Source organism: Triplophysa dalaica, chromosome 11, assembly GCF_015846415.1.
Source record: "Triplophysa dalaica isolate WHDGS20190420 chromosome 11, ASM1584641v1, whole genome shotgun sequence".
Taxonomy (NCBI): Eukaryota; Metazoa; Chordata; class Actinopteri; order Cypriniformes; family Nemacheilidae; genus Triplophysa; species Triplophysa dalaica.
In genome coordinates this window covers 20,279,770-20,292,813 of record NC_079552.1, presented here as the reverse complement: position 1 = coordinate 20,292,813, position 13,044 = coordinate 20,279,770, and the positions used below count along the sequence as shown (strand labels likewise).

At 35.2% G+C, this 13,044-nt stretch overlaps 1 long non-coding RNA gene across 1 annotated transcript; it reads left to right on the top strand.

The window, feature by feature from the left end:
* The first annotated feature begins 567 nt into the window (after positions 1-567).
* On the top strand, positions 568-2,002 carry LOC130431945 (uncharacterized). Its single transcript, XR_008908374.1, has 3 exons — positions 568-1,238; positions 1,326-1,358; positions 1,436-2,002. It is a non-coding gene; the product is annotated as an uncharacterized LOC130431945 (long non-coding RNA).
* The last annotated feature ends 11,042 nt before the right edge of the window (positions 2,003-13,044 follow it).

Here is a 13,044-nt window from a genome sequence, read left to right as displayed (position 1 = left end):
AGACAAGACTAGATATCTATAATTCGCGAGGCAAGACAAGACTAGATATCTATAATTCGCGAGGCAAGACAAGACAAGACAAGACTAGATATCTATAATTCGCGAGGCAAGACAAGACTAGATATCTATAATTCGCGAGGCAAGACAAGACTAGATATCTATAATTCGCGAGGCAAGACTAGATATCTATAATTCGCGAGGCAAGACAAGACAAGACTAGATATCTATAATTCGCGAGGCAAGACAAGACAAGACAAGACTAGATACCTATAATTCGCGAGGCAAGACAAGACAAGACTAGATATCTATAATTCGCGAGGCAAGACAAGACTAGATATCTATAATTCGCGAGGCAAGACAAGACTAGATATCTATAATTCGCGAGGCAAGACAAGACAAGACTAGATATCTATAATTCGCGAGGCAAGACAAGACAAGACAAGACTAGATATCTATAATTCGCGAGGCAAGACAAGACAAGACAAGACTAGATATCTATAATTCGCAAGACAAGACAAGACAAGACTAGATATCTATAATTCGCAAGGCAAGGCAAGGCAAGGCAAGGCAAGGCAAGGCAAGGCAAGGCAAGGCAAGGCAAGGCAAGGCAAGGCAAGGCAAGGCAAGGCAAGGCAAGGCAAGGCAAGGCAAGGCAAGGCAAGGCAAGGCAAGGCAAGGCAAGGCAAGGCAAGGCAAGGCAAGGCAAGGCTAGGCTAGGCTAGGCTAGGCTAGGCTAGGCTAGGCTAGGCTAGGCTAGGCTAGGCTAGGTTAGGTTAGGTTAGGTTAGGGTTGACAACCCACAGGGAAAACCAAACGGACTGACATCGGACAAGTGGAGACAAGGGAAATATAAGGAAAACAGAGCTGGGAGAAAACAAGGAACAGCTGGAGAAAAATCAGGAATTCCAGGTGCAGAGACTTAACTACTAATGAGGGAGTAAACAAGGTAACGAGGGGAGTGGATGAAATGCAGACACTAAAACTAGGAATAACAAAAAACCCAGGTGCTCGAAAACCCCAACAAGACAAGTGTAACCACCTCACAAACGCTAGACCAGAGACCTGACAATTTACAGCTTTTATGAGAAAGGAATTATCTAACATTCAATATTCAATCACTATTTTCCAGACATGGAAAATTGTTTGCCCACTATACAGAGGAGTCCAAAGCCTTCCTAAGAGGTGATAAGCAGCCTGTATTTAGGTTGCAAAAAAGGAAGTTGGAAGAAATCTCTCAGGTAAAAGCATATACTAATCATAAGGTTAAAATGGCATGTTGTCATGACTAACTTGGTAAACTTGTGCTGTATTTTCTCCACTAACAGGAAGAGCCTTTTGACGGACAGGTAACTTCTCAGGTAACTCCTCAGGAAAAGTACCAGTAACCTTAAAAAGGTAGTCCTAAAGGTAACTAAAATTAATATTTGCTTTTTAGGGTAGATGAAACCAATCTTTTCATCTGTGAGTTTGCATCGGAGAATCAGGTGGTTTAGTCTCAATGAAAAGTAGGTTGGGAGGATAGGAGGTTGTGGCCATTATCGTTCAGCATATTTTTATTTAACATCTTCTGCATTGTTGTTTCTTAAGAGCGTGTCGTGACAGATCTTACAAACTGCCAGTCAGTGGTGCTTGGAGAACTCTGGGGATCTTCTTGGCTCAGTTCAGCTTCCACTTACAATGTGCATGGAGGATAATGAAGTTGCAGAGGCCTTGGAACAGTTCTTCAGTACAGATTTCATAGAGCATGATAGTGTAGAGCCTCTGATGTTTGTTTTTACTTTTATGCAGGACATGCATACATTTTTTGAGAATGTGGTGGACAAAATGCATGAAAGAGTCTTTTGTCGAGTACAAAATTGAAAAGGGTTGTCCATTTTTTGTTTTGTGTTATGATTTTATGTTACATTTTTTGACAATGCCATGATATGTAATACCACATATGCATTGAAAACTATACGGAAGCCACAATTTCGCAAAAACAGACGTGACTGTCCTGCTCTTATATATATGTTTATATTTTTAGGCCGTGTACAAGAAAAGGTTTTATTAGGTGTATTTTCCCAATATTTACCAAAATAATCGGACATTATTAGTGTAGATGTTCATTAATGTATTTAAGCAATAATTATAATAAATACCTGGCCTTGACCCGAACTACCAGTCTTCATGGTACTCTTAAATAGCTGTAACCTTCACATTTTATTAATGAATCTTACAGTTCACCTCGTGAAATACGTTATTATTTTGATACGGTTGTCACAGTAAGTTCTTTTTAAGTCGTTTACACAGCATTTTTGACTTACATGTACACGGCTGAGAGTGCATGTGACGAGTGCGCATGCGCGGCTGAGAGTGCATGTGTCTGACAGTGCATCTCGTCTGCAGACAGATGCTATTGAGTCTGAGTGCAAGTGGAGTCAAAATGACACCAATTATGGCAAGCCATTTTGTCATTTAACATTTGAGGTTTACTAGTATCTATTTTTAGGCTACTAGTACATATTGTTTAGTTACTAGTAACTATTCCATTAGATACTAGTACCTAAATATTAGATACTAGTGCTTATTTATTAGATACTAGTACTTATATGGCAAGCCATTTTGTCATTTAACCCTTGAGGTTTACTAGTATCTATTTTTAGGCTACTAGTACTTATTGTTTCGTCACTAGTACCTATTCCATTAGATACTAGTACTTAATCATTAAATACTAGTACCTAAAAATTAGATACTAGTGCTTATTTATTAGATACTAGTACTTATTCAATAGATACTAGTACTTAATCATTAGATACTAGTACTTATTCATTACATACTAGTACCTAAAACTAGATACTAGTGCTTATTTATTAGATACTAGTACTTATTCAATAGATACTAGTACTTAATCATTAGATACTAGTACTTATTCATTACATACTAGTATTTAATCATTAGATAATAGTATTTATTAAATAGATACTAGTCCTTATTTATTTGATACTAGTACTTATTACATCAGTGACTAGTAATTATTCTATTGTTACTAGTAACACGTTTCAGATTTTTGCCATTGATTTCTATGGAGATCTGTCATTTAGATATCAACTATTCATTTCTGACTAGTGTGTCTTCCAATAGTCACTAATACCTATTTATTAGGTACTAGTATTTATTCTAAAGGTACTGATACTTATTTATTAGGTACTGGTACTTATTTTCAAGACACTAGAGCCCGCCAAACGGATACCAATGCTTATTTTTTAGATAATAGGACTTATTCAATGGATACTAGTACCTATTAAATATATACTAGTATTTATTCTATTTTTACTAGTACTCATTCATTAGATACTATTACTTATTTATCAGAAATGTATACATGTATGGCAAGCCATTTTGTCATTTAACATTTGAGGTTTACTAGTATCTATTTTTAGCCTACTAGTACTTATTGTTTAGTTACTAGTAACTATTCCATTAGATACTAGTACCTAAATATTAGATACTAGTACTTATTCATTAGATACTAGTACTTATTCATTAGATACTAGTACCTAAAATTAGATACTAGTGCTTATTTATTAGATACTAGTACCTTAAATTAGATACTAGTGCTTATTTATTAGATACTAGTCCTTATTCAATAGATACTAGTAATTAATCATTAGATACTAGTACTTATTCATTACATACTAGTAACTTTTTAGATCAAAGATATCCTGAACATAATAGATACTAGTTTAAGCTTATACTCAGTATGCAAATGATATGTTGAATATTAATAAGACAACGTAATATGTAAGGGAGACTGGGCCGGAGAGTAAGAAAGAAGATGCAAATTGAAGGTTCTCGAGCAAATATACAGAGAAAATGCAGCTTTATTGAAAGAAAATTAATTTGTGTTTAGTGAACTTAAGAGGAATCGAGGGCATGCTGGGTTGCAAAAAGATGAATGTTCATGCACAAATAGATAAGAGCGGCATCAGCTTGCGGTAATGAGGCGACCGAAAGCCGATGTAACGGAGAGCTGGTTAGAGCTCTAACTGACTGAATTATCTGCCTATGCCTGGCCGATATTTATTCGATGTGTTTGGTAGGGGGCCCGACGTCCCGCTTTTAGGCCAACGACGGCCAAACGCCCACAGACACACAAAGTTAAAAAAAAACGTAATAGAAGAGAAAGGCGAGATGGTCCCTAAGCTAAGCGTGAATAAGAAACTGGAACAGCGGATGCTTCAGGTTTTTAATGTGGAACGGATAGTGTCAATAAGAAACTGTGAATGAGAAGCTGGATTCAGCCTCGTGCTTAATCCGCCGTTAGGCTACATCAAATATCAGCACTCGCGTGCAAGATCCCAAATTTAACTTTACCATCTAACAAAGTTAAACTTATCATTATATTCCACATCAAAAACAATACATAGTGATCCTAAACACATCCTTATTTCTGTTTTTGTGCTAACCGATTAGCCAGACAAGCTAACATACAATGTCATCGTCATTTTGCATAGTATTAATATGTTAACTCTGATTGGATGACAGAGGGCTAATCATGTTTATGCAATAATGTGTTTGAATCAAGATATCTTCAAACACATCTAACTAGTTCCTTTTAAGGCAGAAGATATCTTCAAATGAATAGGTACTAGTAGTTATTCTGTTTTTGATATCAGTTACTAATTTCTGACTAGTACATATTACAATAATGACTAGTATCTTTTTGATACTACTAGTATGTATTCATTCAATGCTAGTACTTGTTTTTAAATACTGGATTTGAATTCAATGTTTACTAGTACCGTTTTAATAGGCACTAGTAGTAATTCATTAAGTACTAGTACTTATATATTAGACACTAGTGTCTTTTACGGTTGTTACTAATAAAATTTCTTATCTTACTGGTCACAATTGTTTTTTACCTGTCATATGTAATGACTAGTCAGAAAGACCATTGTAGAGTTCAATCGCAAGTCTTACTAGTAAAATAAAATATTTTTTCTAGTCACTATTGAAAAAAGTACTAGTATCTCGTGAATAGGTACTAGTATAAATCTAATAAGTACTAGTAGCTGATAAACATGTATACGTTTCTGATAAATAAGTACTAGTATCTAATGAATAAGTACTAGTAAAAATAGAATAAATACTAGTATATATTTAATAGGTACTAGTATCCAATGAATCCTAGTATCTAAAAAATAAGCATTGGTATCCGTTTGGCAGGCTCTAGTATCTTGAAAATAAGTACTAGTACCTAATAAATAAGTATCAGTACCTTAAGAATAAATACTAGTACCTAATAAATAGGTACTAGTGACTATTGGAAGACACACTAGTCAGAACTGAATAGTTGATGTCTAAATGACACATCTCCATAGAAATCAATGGCAAAAATCTGAAATGTGTTACTAGTAACAATAGAATAATTACTAGTCACTGATGTAAAAAGTACTAGTATCAAATAAATAAGGACTAGTATCTATTTAATAAGTACTAGTGTCTAATGATTAAATACTAGTATGTAATGAATAAGTACTAGTATCTAATGATTAAGTACTAGTATCTTTTGAATAAGGACTAGTATCTAATAAATAAGCACTAGTATCTAATTTTTAGGTACTAGTATTTAATGATTAAGTACTAGTATCTAATGGAATAGTTACTAGTAACTAAACAATAAGTACTAGTAGCCTAAAAATAGATACTAGTAAACCTCAAGGGTTAAATGACAAAATGGCTTGCCATAATACATGTTTATAAGCTACTAGTACTTATTAGATTTAGACTAGTACCTATTCACGAGATACTAGTACTTTTTTCAATAGTGACTAGTAAGATATTTTATTTTACTAGTAAGACTTGCGATTGAACTATACAATGGCCTTTTTGACTAGTCATTACATATGACAGGTAAAAAAACAATTGTGACCAGTAAGATAAGAAATGTTACTAGTAACAACCGTAAAAGACACTAGTGTCTAATATATAAGTACTAGTACTTATTGAATAACTACTAGTGCCTATTAAATAGGTACTAGTAGACATTGAATTCAAATCCAGTATTTAAAAACAACTACTAGTATTTAATGAATACATACTAGTAGTATCAAAAAGATACTAGTCATTATTGTAATACGTATTAGTCAGAAATTAGTAACTGATATCAAAAACAGAATAACTACTAGTACCTATACATTTGAAGATATCTTCTGCCTTAAAAGGAACTAGTTAGATGTGTTTGAAGATATCTTGATTCACACACATTATTGCATAAACACGATTACCCCTCTGTCATCCAATCAGAGTTAACATACGAATACTATGAGAAAAAGGAGGATGGCATTGTATGTTAGCTTGTCTGGCTAATCGGTTAGCACAAAAACACAAATAAGGATGTGTTTAGTATCACTATTTATTGTTTTTGATGTGGAATATAATGATAAGTTTAACTTTGTTAGATGGTAAAGTTAAATTTGGGATCTTGCACGCGGGACTGATATTTGATGTAGCCTAACGGCGGATTTAGGACGAGGCTGAATCCAGCTTCTTATTCGTAGTATATATATACTTAGCTTAGGGCCCAACTCGCCTTTTTCTTCTTTTACATTTTTTTTAAAACTTTGTGTGTCTGTGGGCGTGTCTCGGTGTGTGTGTGTCCGCGCGTGTGTCTGTGCCTCCGTACGTTTGTCTGTGTCTGTGTCTGTGTGTCTGTGTGTCTGTGTGTCTGTGTGTCTGTGTGTGTGTGCGTGTGCGTGTGCACGATGGGCTGCTGCTTGCTGTCTGAGTCAAAACATGCTGAATGCCCCTTGAGATGAACGTGAACTTCACGTGGATCCTCCAACACCCACTCCCCTTACCATTCTCAATATTACTTTGATAGAACAGTTTTTAGGCAGCCTATCTCCACCATTAATATTAATCACATGCAATAGTACCTACATGTTTGAAAGTGCAATATTCTAGTGCAGAGCATGAAATACGGTTTATACATAATTAAGTAAATTACGTGTATATTTGTAAAAAGCATAGTATACACAGTTTTATTATACTTTGCATATCTATTATTAACTGTCTCTCTTACCTCTTATGTAAATTAATTATTTTCATCATTGATATAAAAACAGACATTTTACTGTAGCATTTTGAAGTTATGGACCCCTGAATTTGGCATATCTCACAGTACTGTTGAATGGGCCGTTGGGACATTTTGAGGTGCTACGGCTCAGGGGATAGCTACTGAGTATTAAGTGGATGAACTATATTTTTATACAAAATAAAGTATTGAAGCTGCACAACCATCTCAATAAATCTGGTTGTCTGGTTTTAGCAAGTATAAGATGGAAATAGCTTGTTTAGCTGGTCCTCCCAGTCTGACCAAAGCTGGCAAAGGTAACTGAACCCATCCAAACTACTATGCTAAACCAACTGAGCCATCTAAAACAATCCAAGCAGTTCAGGCTTATATTAAGACTGCTCAACATCAAAAACTGATAAACATACTCAAAATTATTTTTACTATGCACAACAATTAATGAAAATGCATATATGTATGTACGCATTACAAATATTTAACGCCACTAACGCAACATCCATTTTTTTCTGTAATCATTGTCAAGGGTTCCATTATATAATCATGCTCTTATTCATATAAAGGCCATTAAACTATTTGTTTGGCTGTGGGTCAGAAGTCCTGTCTGCTACACTTAAGGGTGTGTCAGAATCTGTCAGACAGCATACCAGTATTAACTTCCCTTTCGTGCTTGAATGAACAACAAAATTTTGTCTAGTATTTTGAAGTCTTAAATGAATACAATGAGTTATGAAAATATTTTGGTGAAATATGCCGATTCCATAGACCAATAACTCCAAAATGCTACAATAGAACTGTCTCCTGTCATGTATGATGGTAGACAGGGTATAACCTCTATGTGGCATCTTTAACGCACCCTCAAAGAAAGTTGAGTTATAGCACCTCAAAAGGTCCGATAAGTGCAACGGCCCATTGAGCAGTACTGTGAGATATGCCAAATTCAGGGGTCCATAGCTTAAAAATGCTACAGTAAAAATGTCTGTTTTCTTGCATGACGGTAGACATCAAAACAAGGTATAACCTAGCTTTGGAACTTTGAACGCACCATCAAAGACATACATGTACAAAAACACAGTTCTGACAATAGACATTTTCTGTACATACAACAAGTGACAAAGTTTACATAAATCTATATACATGTAACTACATAGTAGAAATATAATGTGTGTATAACGCACTGGCTAAGACCAACAGGTGTATAATAATTTGTATAAGAGCAATGGATCAGAACATTTTTTGAAAAAAAAATGGAAAAAATAAATACATAGAATAAAAATAAAATATATCAGTTAATAATAGATATGCAAAGTATGACAAAACTGTGTATACTAAGCTTTTTACAAATATACACGTAATTTACTTAATTATGCATAAACCGTATTGCATGCTCTGCACTAGAATATTGCACTTTCAAACATGTAGGTACTATTGCATGTGATTAATATTAATGGTGGAGATAGGCTGCCAAAAAACTGTTCTATCAAAGTAATATTGAGAATGGTAAGGGGAGTGGGTGATGGAGGTTCCACGTGAAGTTCACTGTCATCTCAAGGGGCATTCAGCATGTTTTGACTCAGACAGCAAGCAGCAGCCCATCCTCTGTGTTCTCTCTCTCACACACACACACAGACAAACGCACGCAGGCACACACACGCGCGCGGACACACACACACCGAGACACGCCCACAGACACACAAAGTTTAAAAAAAAACGTAATAGAAGAGAAAGGCGAGATGGTCCCTAAGCTAAGCGTGAATAAGAAACTGGAACAGCGGATGCTTCAGGTTTTTAATGTGGAACGGATAGTGTCAATAAGAAACTGTGAATGAGAAGCTGGATTCAGCCTCGTGCTTAATCCGCCGTTAGGCTACATCAAATATTAGCACCCGCGTGCAAGATCCCACATTTAACTTTACCATCTAACAAAGTTAAACTTATCATTATATTCCACATCAAAAACAATAAATAGTGATACTAAACACATCCTAATTTGTGTTTTTGTGCTAACCGATTAGCCAGACAAGCTAACATACAATGCCATCGTCATTTTGCATAGTATTCGTATGTTAACGCTGATTGGATGACAGAGGGGTAATCGTGTTTATGCAATAATGTGTGTGAATCAAGATATCTTCAAACACATCTAACTAGTTCCTTTTAAGGCAGAAGATATCTTCAAATGTATAGGTACTAGTAGTTATTCTGTTTTTGATATCAGTACTAATTTCTGACTAGTATGTATAACAATAATGACTAGTATGTTTTTGATACTACTAGCATGTATTCATTAAATACTAGTACTTGTTTTTAAATACTGGATTTGTATTCAATGTTTACTAGTACCGTTTTAATAGGCACTATAATTCATTAAGTACTAGTACTTATATATTAGACACTAGTGTCTTTTACGGTTGTTACTAGTAAAATTTCTTATCTTGCTGGTCACAATTGTTTTTTTACCTGTCATATGTAATGACTAGTCAAAAAGGCCATTGTATAGTTCAATCGCAAGTCTTACTAGTAAAATAAAATATCTTACTAGTCTCTATTGAAAAAAGTACTAGTATCTCGTGAATAGGTACTAGTATAAATCTAATAAGTACTAGTAGATGATAAACATGTATACGTTTCTGATAAATAAGTACTATAGTATCTAATGAATAAGTACTAGTAAAAATAGAATAAATACTAGTATATATATATTAGGTACTAATATCCAATGAATAAGTCCTATTATCTAAAAAATAAGCATTGGTATCCGTTTGGCGGGCTCTAGTGTCTTGAAAATAAGTACTAATTCCTAATAAATAAGTATCAGTACCTTAAGAATAAATACTAGTACCTAATAAATAGGTACTAGTGACTATCGGAAGACACACTAGTCAGAACTGAATAGTTGATATCTAAATGAAAGATCTCCATAGAAATCAATGGCAAAAATCTGAAACGTGTTACTAGTAACAATAGAATAATTACTAGTCACTGATGTAAAAAGTACTAGTATCAAATAAATAAGGACTAGTATCTATTTAATAACTACTAGTATCTAATTATTAAATACTAGTATGTAATGAATAAGTACTAGTATCTAATGATTAAGTACTAGTATCTATTGAATAAGTACTAGTATCTAATAAATAAGCACTAGTGACTAAACAATAAGTACTAGTAGCCGAAAAATAGACACTAGTAAACCTAAAGGGTTAAATGACAAAATGGCTTGCCATTCACCAATAGCACAACGAAGACTCATAAAATGAAACAACCCTGAATGACAGCCAAAGATTTGAAGGCAACATTGGAACTTGCTAACATCTCTGTTCATGAGTCTACAATGCGTAAAACACTGAACAAGCAGGGTATCCACGGCAGGACACCACGAAGGAAGCCACTGCTTACTAAAAAGAACATTGCTGCACGCCTAATGTTTGCAAAAGAGCACATTGACACTCCACAGCGGTATTGGCAAAATGTTTTTGTACTGATGAAACTAAGATTTAACTACTTGGAATAAACACACAGCACTACATCTGGTGTAGAAAGGGCACGACAACATATCATCATGAAGACATCATCCCAACCAGGGGCGTCGCACCCGTGGGGGATAAAACACCCACAATTTTCCCGGTGAGTGGGTTCAACACCGGCACTTTTTCTGCAGTTTTTCCCCAGTTTTGAACAAACGCCTTACAGCAGTCGCTCCTCCGTTTCTCTGGCCGCTCTGTGTCTGCGCTCGCTGCGGCTGGTTCCCCAGGCTCCCTCTCAGACACGAAACCGGCTTTGAGTGGGAACGGCTGATGATTGACTGTTCTGCTTAAGTCCCGCCTCTCTTGTTGTGTTATATTTAATGGTCAGCTCGTGCTGAGGTGGCGGGAACTTATGGTTATGGTTATTTACATCTCCCTTTTCCAGGTACTTTGAATGAGTTTTGTTTTTAAATAAGCTTGATATGAGTTTGGGAAGATGTTCTGTTTATGTTTTGTTGACATGTTGAGAGTTTTCTGTATTATATTTCGTTTTTTAGACTAATGTTAATAGGGATATTGTTCAGCAGCTAGCTAAATTCGGTTATGTAATGTGGCATGCAATTTATAAATAAATGTGATGATGAAGTCAGGGAATTGACGAGGAGAAGGGGACAAACTGCCATTGCTAAGCAGTGTATTTATGGGTTTATTGCCAGTGCGAGTTTGATATTTTGTGCATCGTTTGTTGATTAGCTGAATACTTTTGTGGATACTTTACCTGTTGTGTTTGATTGTACCTGTTGATGAGAAAAAAGTGAGAAATGAAGTCATTGTTTGCACACCTGTTGAAGAACTATGAAAGAAAAGTGTATATTATTTTAACGTTTAAAAAGAGTAAATTGTTACATTATTTATACCACTAGAGAAAAAGCTTTGTGTGGGCGTTTTTATTTGTACTTTTATATCTCCCCTTTTCAAGGCTCAAGTAAGCAAAATTTAGCAGTCACAGTCCTGTCAGACCCATGTCACTATCAAGCTTACCACTGTCTTTTCCCCCTGGTATTATTAAAGTATTTCTAATTCTGATTCTTTAGCAAGTCTACTGTTGTGTATTTTCACAACAGAGTTTTGACTTATTTTCTGTGTTCCGAGTGTGTTTTTACTTTTCTAGTATCACTCATTTAAATGGGAGCTTTTTATATCTTGTCAGTTATTCCTTTTCTCCCTTCTATAATTGTATTCATCGTTTTTTTTTAACAAACAAATCACACCCATCCCCCTCACTTTTGAAAAGCTTGCTATGCCCCGATCCCAACTGTAAAGTATGATGGATGAAACATCATGATTTGGGTCTGCTTTGATGCATCAGGGCCTGGCCAGCTTGGTATAATTTATGGGAAAATGAATTCCCAAGTATATCAGACAATTCTTCAGGATAATGGGAGAATGTCTGTATGTCAGCTGAAACTTTGTAGAAGGTGGGTGATGCAACAGGAGAACGACCCAAAACACCAGATCAAGTCCTCAACAGAATGGCTGCAGAAAAACAAAATCCGCCCTTTGGAGTGGTCAAGTCAGAGCCCAGCAGTGTTGGGTAAATTACTCTGAAAAAGTAATTAGTTACTAATTACATATTCGATAATGTAATTAGATTACTGTACTGTTACATCAGGTGTAACTGTAATTGAATTACAGAAAAAATAAGAGTAATCCATCACTTTACTTTTTCCAAGGGAAAAGTAATTTAATTACAGTAACTAATTACTTGTAATTAGTAACTAGTTACATACAACACTGGAACACTGGAGCCCAGACCTCAACCCAATAGAGATGCTATGGATTAACTTGAGGAGGGCCATACACATGAGACGTACAAAGAATATGACAGCTAAAGCAGCTCTGCCAGGAAGAATGGGCTAAAATTCCTAAACGATGTGCAGGTCTAATCCACAGCTACAGGATGCGCCTGTTTGAGGTTATTGCTGCCAAGGGGGGTCAATCAGTGTCAATACCCTTGACTTGGATGAAGATCGTCTCACATTTTATGACATTTAGTCTTTTTAAAATCATGAAACTCCAAAAGGTTTCCACTCAAACATATCGATATTGATTGCGATCAAGTAATCACAAATGTTTAATCTTGATCAAAACCTGTTGGAACGTTTATTCAAGTATGATTTTTAAAATGTCTTTTGCTGACCATACGTAAATGTAACCAGTCTGTGTATTTGTACCTAATGCAATTTTTTAGTGCAGCTGTTGTTTAAAATATTTCCTCAACGTTTGAGTAACCTGTATATCCCAGTGAGAGATTAAACTAGACACTAGTGAGTTATATTTCAAAATGACATACTTAAAACAATTGCTAAGCATCAGTCCTAATTAAAAGGCAAACAGCAAAGCTGTCTCATGTAAACACCCATTATTTATTTATCAATACTATGTCATAAAACAAGTTTTAATTCTAACTGAAAAACATTCATTTTGAATAAAAGACAATATAGA